This window comes from Micropterus salmoides, unplaced genomic scaffold (genome assembly GCF_014851395.1).
Source record: "Micropterus salmoides isolate LMB-PRFRI ecotype aquatic unplaced genomic scaffold, ASM1485139v1 Ms_hic_scaffold_15, whole genome shotgun sequence".
Lineage (NCBI taxonomy): Eukaryota > Metazoa > Chordata > Actinopteri > Centrarchiformes > Centrarchidae > Micropterus > Micropterus salmoides.
In genome coordinates, this window is record NW_024040596.1 from 16,277,345 (window position 1) to 16,288,977 (window position 11,633).

Below are 11,633 nucleotides of genomic sequence, written 5' to 3' on the forward strand. Positions count from 1 at the left end.
GTTTTTATCTCCCTCGGTGCTGCAGTGGATCTCTCCGTTTGAGTAAAGGTAATAAAAAACTTTTATGATGACTGGGAAAAGATGATACTGAGAAAAGGAAAAGAATAGCCTACTGTAATTGTGCCCTCAGTGCACAGTGTTGCAAGGTATACTCTAGTGATTGGTCTTATTGGAAATCATCTCATGTTATTTTAGATATAGCCCATGTAGATGCATTTAGGAAAAGTGTACGACAAATAGCTGCTTTGACACTTGAAACCTACTTTGGCTACTCCCACTCTCTTTGACGCTTTTAAATCTCAAAATTCCCCTCGGCCTTCTCACTTAGTCATCTTATCCCTCAAGTATTATCCACAGTTCAAAACATGAAGGAATCTGTGAATACAACAAGGCCAAACAACCCCAGCACTTGAACAGAGCCCTGCCTGGAGGCTTGGAAACATTTGATGACTCACTGTTTTGGTAGCAAAACATAGAGGTGCAGCAACATAAAATCCAGACTGAGTTAAGAATGACCCTGTGACTTACCTGCCTCATGATTACATCCATAAACAGGCAAGAGAGGAAAGAGCCACCTTCAAATTCACAGTGCTGATATCTGGGCTCTGCCAAGCTGATCCAGCGCAGTGATCTTAACTTTGAGAGGAGTTACCCGTCTCTCCTGCTCTCTGAGAGTTTCTGACCCTCTAACCTTGTTCTCTAAACCTACGGAAAACCAGTAGGAGGATCGAAACTTTCCACCCTTTTCTCTACACTCACTGAGAACTGTACCTATCCCATCTAGAGACAGTGAGCTGCAAGTTGTTGCACTGGCCAATCACATAAAAGGGGTAGGACTTCTGCTGGTTTGGTCTATCACTCAGGGCTATCAGAGCATGGAGAGTTGCCATAACTCCCAACAAAGATTTTTTGTCATCCTCAAATGAACATCACCCAAATAGCTGAGTGGCACATCACAAAAGCAATGTTCAGTACATTAACAACATATTCTCTCTCGGTTTTTGCATAATTGGCATGATGACATTTACAAGTAATATCAACAATATTCAGGCAAAATCTGAACTGCTACTTATTTATACTCAACAAACTTAGTCTGGATTATTGCACCTGGAAATGGTTGTCATGCTTATGGCAATATTCAGTACAGCCAAATATAATATTGCATAAGTAAACACAGTAATCAATGGTGATTGTACTATCCAGAAAGGACGGTGACAGAGTGGCACTTTGTGTCTGAGTCAATGGCCCAGCGCAAATGCTAACATGGTTGAACAGATATTAACAGACAATCCACAGAACAACAATATTCTGCTGGCAGCTGACATGTTCATTAGCGCAGATGCCGATCGAGCAAGCCACATTTAGCTGAGAACTTACATACAGCAACCTTATTTCTGAAAGCGATTGTACCCTTTGGTTTTTCCTTGTGAATACATCCACTGAAATGGAAACACACAGGAATGTGTTGTGGTTGCCACAGTTGAATCAGATAGTGTTGAAAGTTGTCTCAGATTGTTGGCAACTGTTCACCACTCTTTGGCTACATGGACACTATGTGTTCCCAACACAAACATGTGCTGGCTGACCCGATTGGCACCCAGACATTGATGCTGATCACATAAAGTTTGATCAGTTTCTCACTTCTGGATTTGATCCCACATTCACTGTTTAACTATGAGGTTTGAGGTATTTAGTTAGAGGCCATCACCTCAGATGACCCTGTCAGAGACATCAAGACCGTTTTTTTGAGACAGTGTAAAGTAAATGTTTATGTTGTGTGGTAAAACCACAGTACATAAGGCATGGATCGATTTGGATTACCCAAAGCTCCTGTCAGGACTGCTTGTTTTTCAGTTCGGCCTGCAGGGTTCAACAAAGTATGAAAAGAAGTGTGAGAGAAATCAAAACAATTTAGATTCGAAGGTATGTAAAGGCAGATAATGACTTGAATTAACGCAAACACATTAACAACTTGGTGACTGCATGAGACCCAATGCAAATGCAAAGCGCACAATGTGCAGTGTGGAAACACGTGCAATGAAGCCTAAACAATTATTTGATTCAGTTTGCACAGAAAAAATCATTAAACACAAAAACAAAAACAAACCATAGCTACAGCATCACCACTGATATTTTGTTTTCATTGTGATTTTCTGTGAATCCAAGAATAATTTCTTAAATTTCAAAAAATTTCAATATAGACAACATTCTTTTTATTTTAGCACACCAAAACTTCCTCAAAGCCTAACTTTAAAGTCTAAAACAGACTTAAAGGGGACTTTTAATGTGTCACCCATTGGAAACACAGATGATCCCTTACCTTGCAGTCTGTTAGTCAGTCAACCTGACAGTCCGGGTGACAGATGAATACAGAAATAAAGCTCAGGGAGAGATTTTTCTTAAAACACCAGATTTCCTCAGAAGCCTCTCTTTAGCTCCTACTTTCTGTCTGGGCTCTGCTGCTTCGTCTGTCTCACTGCTATCTCTGAAATTCTCCTCACACAGCCTCTTCTTCTCTAATCCTCTCTAAAGGAAGCCGAAACGGCTCCAAATGGTTCAACCAGGCACCGACTTCTCAGGCTTTTCCCTCTTTGTATTATTTTGTTGGCTGGGATCATTAACTTAGTCCCATGAGAACATAAGGAGGTAAATAAGCCCCCTCCTTCCTGTGGGAGGCTGTCAATCACAGCTGATGATGAGGTGGCGAGGGGGTGCTTTTAGCTGCCAAGGAGGCTCTCCTGATTGGTCACCGGGGAACAGAGGTGCCCTGCATGACAAATGGGAGCAATGGGATGGATGGGCCTGTAGAGATGCTCAGTTAAGGATACATGCACATTTATAATAGACTTTTATGCAGCTCACTCATTTACATGTCATTTAAAAGAAAATGAAGCCATGGAATTGAGTGAATAATTAAAGTTGACACAGAAAATGTCTATTTTAACACAGCTGAATTCATGAAACTGTCAACTAACTAGCTAAATGTTAGGGCCAACATGAAGAATCACAAGATCTTTAAATGACTCTTTGGTACAGTCTGGACACTCAGTTGGGGGACTGGGAGGAAGGCATAAAGCTTCCGTTGCCATGGTGGTGTGGCAAGAGCAATGATGCATCTTGGCGCTTGAGCCAAATGCCACTCTAATCTTTTCACTGGCAAACCTTCAGCTCTCTCTTCACAGCTTGTTTGTGTCTCAGTCAAGCCTACTGCTGTCTGTCACTCTCCAGTTCCTTCCAACATCCCATGCCAGTCTGAAGGCTGCTGTATTTTGTAAGGCAAACAAATGTGTAAAGACACAGTTAGCAGGAAAACAAAACCTGATGGGTCACCCTGCTCTCAGTGACCGCGACTAAGCACTTAGTAAGGGGAGACAATAGACAAATTAAGCATGACTTCCACTGTGATTCATCTGCTTGGGTCATTCTGCACACATTAACCACACAGTAATAGATTTATAAACAGCACAGCTTCTATCCATTCCCTATGTAAAACACACACATATCACTCTTCGGATGTATGCCACCTCTCCTGTCATTTACAACAGCAAGAACATCTACACCACAGTGTCATTGCCTCTGCCCAAGGCCACACATTGCTGTGTCCATAAATTACCTGGGAAATAATGCCTTCACTACTTCATGCTCTTACACTAAGATTCATTTCTGCGCAATAAAATGCCATAAAGAGCATGACATTTACATGGATTGTGGAGTTACACTGACATTCCAGGCTGGTGCTTTTTAATGGTGAAAACGGTTTGCCGTTCCAGGGTCAATCCAAAGTCACTCCCCTTTTTCTGTACTGCAATAAACATTAAGTGGGAAAATGTCTGTTTCTGCTTTAACCATTCCAAAAAAGAAAACTTGTCTGGGCTGCGGTTTTAGCGACTGTTCCCACCTCACCCGCTGGGAACCCAACCCGATCTTTGATCCAGGCTAACACACAGAGTTTCTGTGGCTTTCAACCCGGAAAATGTACAAAAACATCTATTTTTGTGCATTCCTGTGCCTCAGAAGCACATTTAACTTCCACAAATCAAAGCAAATATGATACAGTTTTTAAATCATTCATTATGTATCAGCTATGACAAAAGAGAAAATGGCTGTTCCATCACAGACAATTGATAAAACAGGACTCAAAGCCACAATTTAATCCAGTGCAGTGTTTGGGAAACAGACAATAACAATTGTATTTTGTTGTTTATGTATTGTGTAAGTGGCAATCAATATGTTGACGTTGTTGGTGTGATCCTAGTAAAATTACTTCCAGGAAATGTTGCATTGTACAGTACATATATTCCCTTATCAATAAGTAGCAGCACTGTCGTAATAATTATTCAAAACAAATGAATATTCATCCCCACTAAATAAGGCCATTTGCTGCCTGAGGCAGTTCTCTTGGCGGCATTTGGCACATCAAGCTCTATTTATTGGGAAAAGACCTGAAAAGGGCCACAAAGGCTCTCCTGAAGGAGTAGATAAGTAGGTGGAACAAAATAGGCTGTGCAATCTGATGTTACATAAACTTTGATGGGTAAAAAAGAAACAGGATTTCTCTCAGGGACCAGGCTAGCAGACAATTGTAAGCTTTATCATCATGTTACAAGGTTAAGCTTCACCTTGGTGCAAACTCATTTTGCACTGAACAAAGAAATCCTGAAACCTGTATGTGATCTAAGGTGTCCAAATCTATATTATGCAGAAAAGAAGGAAACACTCATCATACTGGACAAGAGTCATATTTGATCAGCAGGAGGATAGACTGGATATGGTCAAAACAAATTTACCAGAATTGCTCACTAAAGCAAATTATCACAACTCTTCCATTATATTCAGCCCCTAGAGAAAAAAGGTAGCTAGCCAGACTCACGTGCTATTGTCCAGGGTGATCCTCTAAAACACAGCAAGAAGATCCCACTCCCATTTATGGCTTTCTATTTCAGTAGCACATTGATGAGAGACTAAACAAAACATACAGTAGCATCCTGGGTAGTCTCTTTGCTCACTCCCTCCCTCATTGCTAAAGCTCCCCACCCTGACCCAACCCCAGCCGTATGCTCATGCAAGCGTAAAACATGCCCAGGAAGCGTCACTTCCACTGGGTCATTTCATGGATACTCTCTCCATTAATGCTCTAGCCCATCCACCCCCACCCCCCCATCCTCCCTCTCTGGGGTTGAGCTCTTGTCCCTGGTTCCCCACCCTCTCAGCAATAAGACAAAGATGTAGCAAATGGAGAGGCAAAGGGGGGGTGCATAAACCTTGGGGACCTCATTGTGATGAGTTTCTGACTACACAACCAGGCCCCGAACAGATGGGATCAGTCTCCTGGGCTCTGCTGCATCATTGCATTTAATACACAACCCTATACATCCTCACAATAAATTTTGTACTCTTCTTCTCACTAAACGCCACTCACTAGATCATAGACCACATACAAGTGCAAGGCAACAAAAAACTTCATTATGTTATGTTTGCCATTAAGCCCTCGGAAACTGTAATAAAAGTCTGAGTGCACATGCCTAATTGAGTTAGCACATGCTTTGGCATGAAGATTGTCCTTTTGAGTGCAAACACTGATCTAAGCGGCAATGATTGTTTTCCTAACTACGACAGTCCGAAACAGTCACTCGTCATTTTGCCAGTGAACAATAAGATGAAAGCGTAGTCTAGCCCTCATCGTGGCAAAGGTTCAAGATTTTAATTGCTTACACCCCCTAGGCATACTGCCCATAACTAAGCAACACAAAATCAATGCAAACATCAACCAAATAAATGAACATGTTTGTACCAAACCAATTAACACTTACAGACATTTCATCTAAAACTTCCAACAGAGGTGTTGTTTTGTGGAATTAAAGGTAGTATTCCAGAGAAAATCCCCCCTCTTGTTATTTTTGTTAATTGTTAAAGTTATTTATAACACAGGCATGCTGGGTGGACAGACACTGAAATGTATAAAATACACACACACATACACATCACATCAGTCAATGTCTACATGCATTTAGTCTGGTTCATGATTAGCTGGCAGAACATACATGTGAGCATTGACCTGGAACTGATTGTTTTCCTCTGCTGTGTTTATGGTTCTGCCAACAGAACCAATTGCCAAACTAGTTTTGCTTTCTAATATGGTGTAGCAAACAAATAAAAGCTGTGGTCGTAACGGGTGTAATTGAATTTAGTATACAAGACCCATTTTAACAGGCATGCTCTTTTACCTTAACATTAAATGTAAATGTTAATGTTGATACTTCAGGGATGTCATGGGTGAAAGAAAATGGCAAAGACACTTGGGTAATATTTAAATTGATATAGCATTAAACTGTACATCTGAAGTTATAGCAATTGATGACTATCTGCTGTCGCGGAATAATCTTTTCCGTAATAATATTTTCCCTTTAGAGAAAGAAAAAGAAAAGGCCAAAAGAAACATTCAAACACCATTCACCAAGAGGACAAGTTACACTTTGTGGTTGAAAGCAACAGAATGAAATACTGAACTGTCAGGCATTTTCTCATTGAAATGAAACATCGAAGGAGTTTTGGGAAAGTAAGGTCATGTATTATGTTTAGTCCACACCACAGCCTCATAGCCTGAAAGACTTTTATTTTTTCCTGAAAAAAAAAAAGTCTCCTTCTGAAAGGGTGCGGTGAACGCCTGCTACATTCTTTGCTGCTCCGAGCAGTCAGTGTAATTGCTTCCAGCTTCTGATGGATCTACTGTAGAAAACTATTGTCGCGTCTTTATCAAGAATCTCTCTTCAACAACACTGAACTTATCTTATCAGAGATGGTGCTGGTGAATCATTCAACCACTCACCCATCTGCGAAATCCACCTCAAACCAAACCCCTCTCCCCTATATTATGGTCTTTTTTGTCGTTTTACAAAGGAGCAGTGTTAAAGACACTACTACTGCTGCTCCTTTCCTTTCCTATATGTATACATATAGGACATATAAAAGTTCAACACCTATACTGTTCTGCCATCTCTGCAGACAGAGAAACTGAGTCACTGCACTCAGACCTCCTACACCAAGAAACGCTGGAGGAGGTCTGAACATCTGTTGTGGTGCACTGTGTTCATGTGTCCAAGGAGACTGTCAGGAGCCAAAGGCAGAAGCCCAGCTGTTGGGATCTGGGTCAGCTGCATCCGGGCCGAGGGATATTTTCAAAACAGTATCTACTCAGGATGAGACACTTCTGACTGTGTTGTCACTGTTGAAGTTAGCACAATCGCTGATAACCACCCCTGTATAAAGCATACAAGAGGCCTCTCTCTGCTGATGCTCTAAAGGTTAGGAGGCAGTCAAACTGCTCACTTTTCAGCTTTTGCTGTCATCATTGGCTCAGTGCGGCCTTTCGAAATATCCTCACTTCATCTACACATCAACAAACCATTCCTTCAAGACAGTGTGGGACACATTCCTCAAACTTGGCACGTTCTATGTTTCAAATTGATTAAACATTTGCTTTTCCCGCAGTGGTACGGCTGATAAAAGAATATTCTTCAGCTATACAGTGTGGTAAGTTCACACACACACACACACATACAGGCACCTCATTTCCACCCACAGTTATTGGCTTTGACAATGGGACTGAACCAGCAGCGTCTCTCGCCCTGTCACAACAAGCAGGCCAGGAGAACTCACAGCTGCTGATGGAGCTGGCACTGCTGACCCGTTGGAGACAGTTTTGTTTATCATTTGGATTGAGGGTTGAAGAAACAGAGCCATGTAATGAGAGCGAGTGAGAGTGAGATTTTAAAAAATAAATTGAAAACTCTGCTCAAATTCAAAGCTCTCAAGCTTCCAGTTTATATTATGAAAAAGTATAGGATGGTTATAACAAAGGCACATAGAAAGATCTCTTGAAACTAAGGGAAGGAGGGTGTTTCAGAACAATAACAGAACCAGATGCTCAAATGAAGGAAAGTACTGAAAACCAAAATGAATTCAGCAGAGTTCCCTATCCACAGTTATTTGGCACAATTACACATTCTGTTCTCTCTTAGAACAACATTGCATTGCATTAGCTCTCACCAAAATATTGAAAATCATAAGCTTTCTTGTAAAAATACACAAAACTGAAAATCAACTAAAGAATGACAAGTAATTGCTCCCTGTGCACAGGAAACGTTACATGTTTGCCAGTTCACTAATTTGCCAGCAGTTCTTTTGTAAGGAAGTTGATATCAGTATTTTCGACTGTGAGCAGATCAGTGATACATTTGTAAGCAAGACTAAACTTGTTTAGACAACAGGCTCCCCTCTAAATCAAAATTCTCAGAGAGAAACACGTTTAACATGTGGTACACATAAAGTGCAGTGCTTCTCATTTTTGTGTCCTGTGCATCCATGCATGTGTGTCACTACCATTTTCCTGACTGTGCAGACTGCAGTATGTTGATTTCACATGTACGAGAAATCAGCACACAAGTATTATAGATAACATGCAGTGATTAATGTGTAATACTGTAAGAATATTATAACCTATTTCAAGAAGACTTCAACTGAAATGCTTAAGGATTTAGGCCTTAACAGTCACTTTTTCTGTTTAGCATTAGCATTGCTACTCCGTGTAATAGAAGCAAGATTTAAGACCTAGTGCTAATTAAACTCCCTTAACCCGATGCCACTAAACATTTCTTTATCAGATCTTACCTGCTTCCCCATGGCTGCAGTGGTATGTGTCTCTGTCTGGTGAATAAGTACTAGGCTAATACAGAGTGTGACTGTTAGGTAGCTGGCACTTCCCCTGAGGTAAAACAGACAGGAGACAGGAGGTTGAAGGTGTTTCTGTCTGCATGTACACTCCCCTTCATCGGGGTGTGTACACACACACATACCTCACTGACATACACTCTGTTTTTCATCTGCTCTACAGGTTCACGCAGGAGCATGGAAAGCTTCTGAGAAGAGTACTTAACCCTTGCACAAGCTGGCATTAGATCGAATTATAGAGGACAAAATTCATTATCCTCATGTATTATAATAAAAATCAGCCAAAAAATTGCGGAATCTCAATTTTCTTTTACCAGTATTTCTGGCACTGGTTCTGTTAATGAGTAGCTTTCCACATTTTGTGCAGGTAAAGAGAAATAAAATAGGTGAAAATGTGTGTCTAAGGCTGGACGTGGTGCTGATATCTTGTAAGTCTGCATCAGATAATAGGGATGAAGGGCTTTTCTTCGTCACCACAGGCAGCTCCATTGAGTTACCAAGCAGAGAAAAATAAGGCTCAATCCACAGCAGCTAGCAGACAGAAAGCAGCAAAGAAAAAAAAACTTGCTATTAAGCAAGAGAGAATTGGTTTTCTCCACCCTAATTAGAATTCATCCTGTGAGATAGATGAGTCAGTCTGAAAACACAATTCCATACTTGCAATAATGAAATCATATTTGAGGAATTGGGTGTACATCCCTCTAGTGGAAAAAAGTCAAGGGTACCAAGAATTTCAGCAAGATCTAACCTAACCTTGAGGGATGTCTCCTTTTCAACTCCTCATAAAATAAAATGACTGCTTATTAACATTCATAAACTTAACAAACAAAGGTGCTGTAAGGCTGTAATGGTCACCACATCAGAACTTTTGCATGGATAAAAACAGAGGTCAAGGTCTGACCAAGCATTAGCTAGGCCATGCATTAAAAAAAGCCTTTGCTAGATTTGGAATTTGACAAAGCTACATGGGAGGAAATAAGACAACTGTGCAGGTACTTTTGGATCATGGAAAGCAGGGCTGCAAACCACACAGCAGCTCAAATAAAGTTAAAGCGACAAAAATTACAAAAATAATAGAACAGTGAAGGAGGTACACAATTAGCTTGTGCATCGTGTGCAAAACTGCTACCAATTACACAATAAACACCTGCTCTGCACAACCAGATGTCCTCTATACCCCATATTGCATTTATATATAATGAAGGCAAAGCAGGTACTCCATAGAGTGAACCTCGAAGGCAAACTTGGAAACCTTTTACTGAACTGCTACACAAAGTAGTGTCATACTTAATATTCATTTTGTGATGTCCCTGACCATGACTTGCCATTTCTCAAGTAATGCGTGGATCCAGGAGACAGCTGCTGAATGTGTGAAGATAAGCTTAGAGCCCAGTGTTGTGAGCTGAAGGAACCTTTAACCTTTTTTCACCTTATCTGCCCCAGTTGCAGCACAGTAATCCTTCTGAATGTGGTCACTTTTTCACTGTGTTTCTAGTGTGGCAGAAACCTTAAACCTTAACTTACATTATTGGATGACAGAGCAGAGTGAACCATGCTGGTAGCAATTATGGCCAACACTATGCCCTAAATGGGGCAGATAAATTCCAAAGATTGTTCATCTAGAAACCAAACCTCTGAATAGTACTACAGTTTCATGCAACTTTACCTCTGTGGCGTCTTCGGGGTGACCTGATAGCCGAATGGTTAAGGAGTACACCACATACCTGCAACACCCCCCTTTTTTAATTCCGCCTTTGTTAATGTCATACCCCATTCTCTTTCTCCACTTGTTTCGTGTATGCGTCTGTATTTTCCACTTTCAACAAAAGGCAAAAATGCCCCCCGAAAAATCTGTAACAAGGCCAAGAGTATACAGCCATGGTAGCGGGTCTGTGAGGTTGTACTTCGGCAAGGAACTCAAAACACCACTGCTGGCTTTGGGTCTTTGAGGAACTAGGCAGAGGGTGGAAAAGCAGAGATGGCTGGGCACAGGTGGCAATGAAAGTTGATGGTGATGATGATAATGATGATGGACAGGAACTGTTCAGAGTTCTTAAACTTAGGAATAGTCATTAAGGAGACTAGCTTTAACTTTAAACCTAGCCTTTAAATTTTTGTATTTCTTCTTTCATTGCTGCCATCTCCTGAATGGCACTTTATTATTTTCCCTTCCTGTGAGAAAGTCGAAGTTATAAAAGGATGCAAGGTTGCAGGGCTGGAATTCAAACTCTTGCTGTTCAAACTCTTTTCAATTGGAGACAAACACTTTTGAATTATGCTCCATCTTGCTGAAGGTCTGCAGGTCAGAAGGTTGAGAAGAAGTAATTCAAAACAGCTTCCCAACAAAACTTTTAAAAAAATATGCATTTACCCATTTTAACCAGGTAAGACCTGTTGAGATCACCTATCTAAGGATGACCTGGCCAAGACAACAGCATAATATGAGGTTACAGATGACAACGATACAACAAGAAACATTTAAGACATACATTTACGCATCAATAATTAAACAAACTTTAAAAATATTCATCCTTACACTTACAAGAGCTTAAAAATCCGACATAGACCAATTCTCTTAGTTTCAAGTATTTTGGAAGGCCGTTTCAAGTGAGGGTGGCAGAGCACATAAAACCTTTCCTTCCCGGTTCCGTCCATACACCTGGAACAGACAACAAGACCATATCTTGTGATCTAAAACAACAGCTACAGATTTCTGTGCAATCAGGGTCCAAATATATGATGGGAGTTTACCAAAAACGGCTTTATAAATGAATAAGTGTCAATGATACAGTCTACAAATCATTTGGTAATTTTTAAATTGAGTTGAGTCTATCCAATGAATTGATCTGATCTGACTGGAAAGAGTGATGAACTCTGGATAGGCGGCCATGAATAAATGTCAACTT

General features: G+C 40.7%; 1 protein-coding gene across 3 annotated transcripts in view; it reads right to left on the minus strand.

Moving 5' to 3' along the window:
* mid1 (midline 1) overlaps positions 1–8,802 on the minus strand; it is a 33,280-nt gene extending 24,478 nt beyond the window's left edge. Inside the window, exon 1 of one of the 3 annotated variants that reach the window (XM_038720608.1) lies at positions 8,668–8,802. The gene's annotated coding sequence lies outside the window, so the exon portion shown is untranslated. Of the gene's footprint in view, positions 1–528; positions 755–8,667 lie in introns of those variants that run through there. The other 2 variants (XM_038720607.1, XM_038720611.1) reach the window with 2 other exon arrangements.
* Between the last annotated feature and the right edge of the window lie 2,831 nt (positions 8,803–11,633).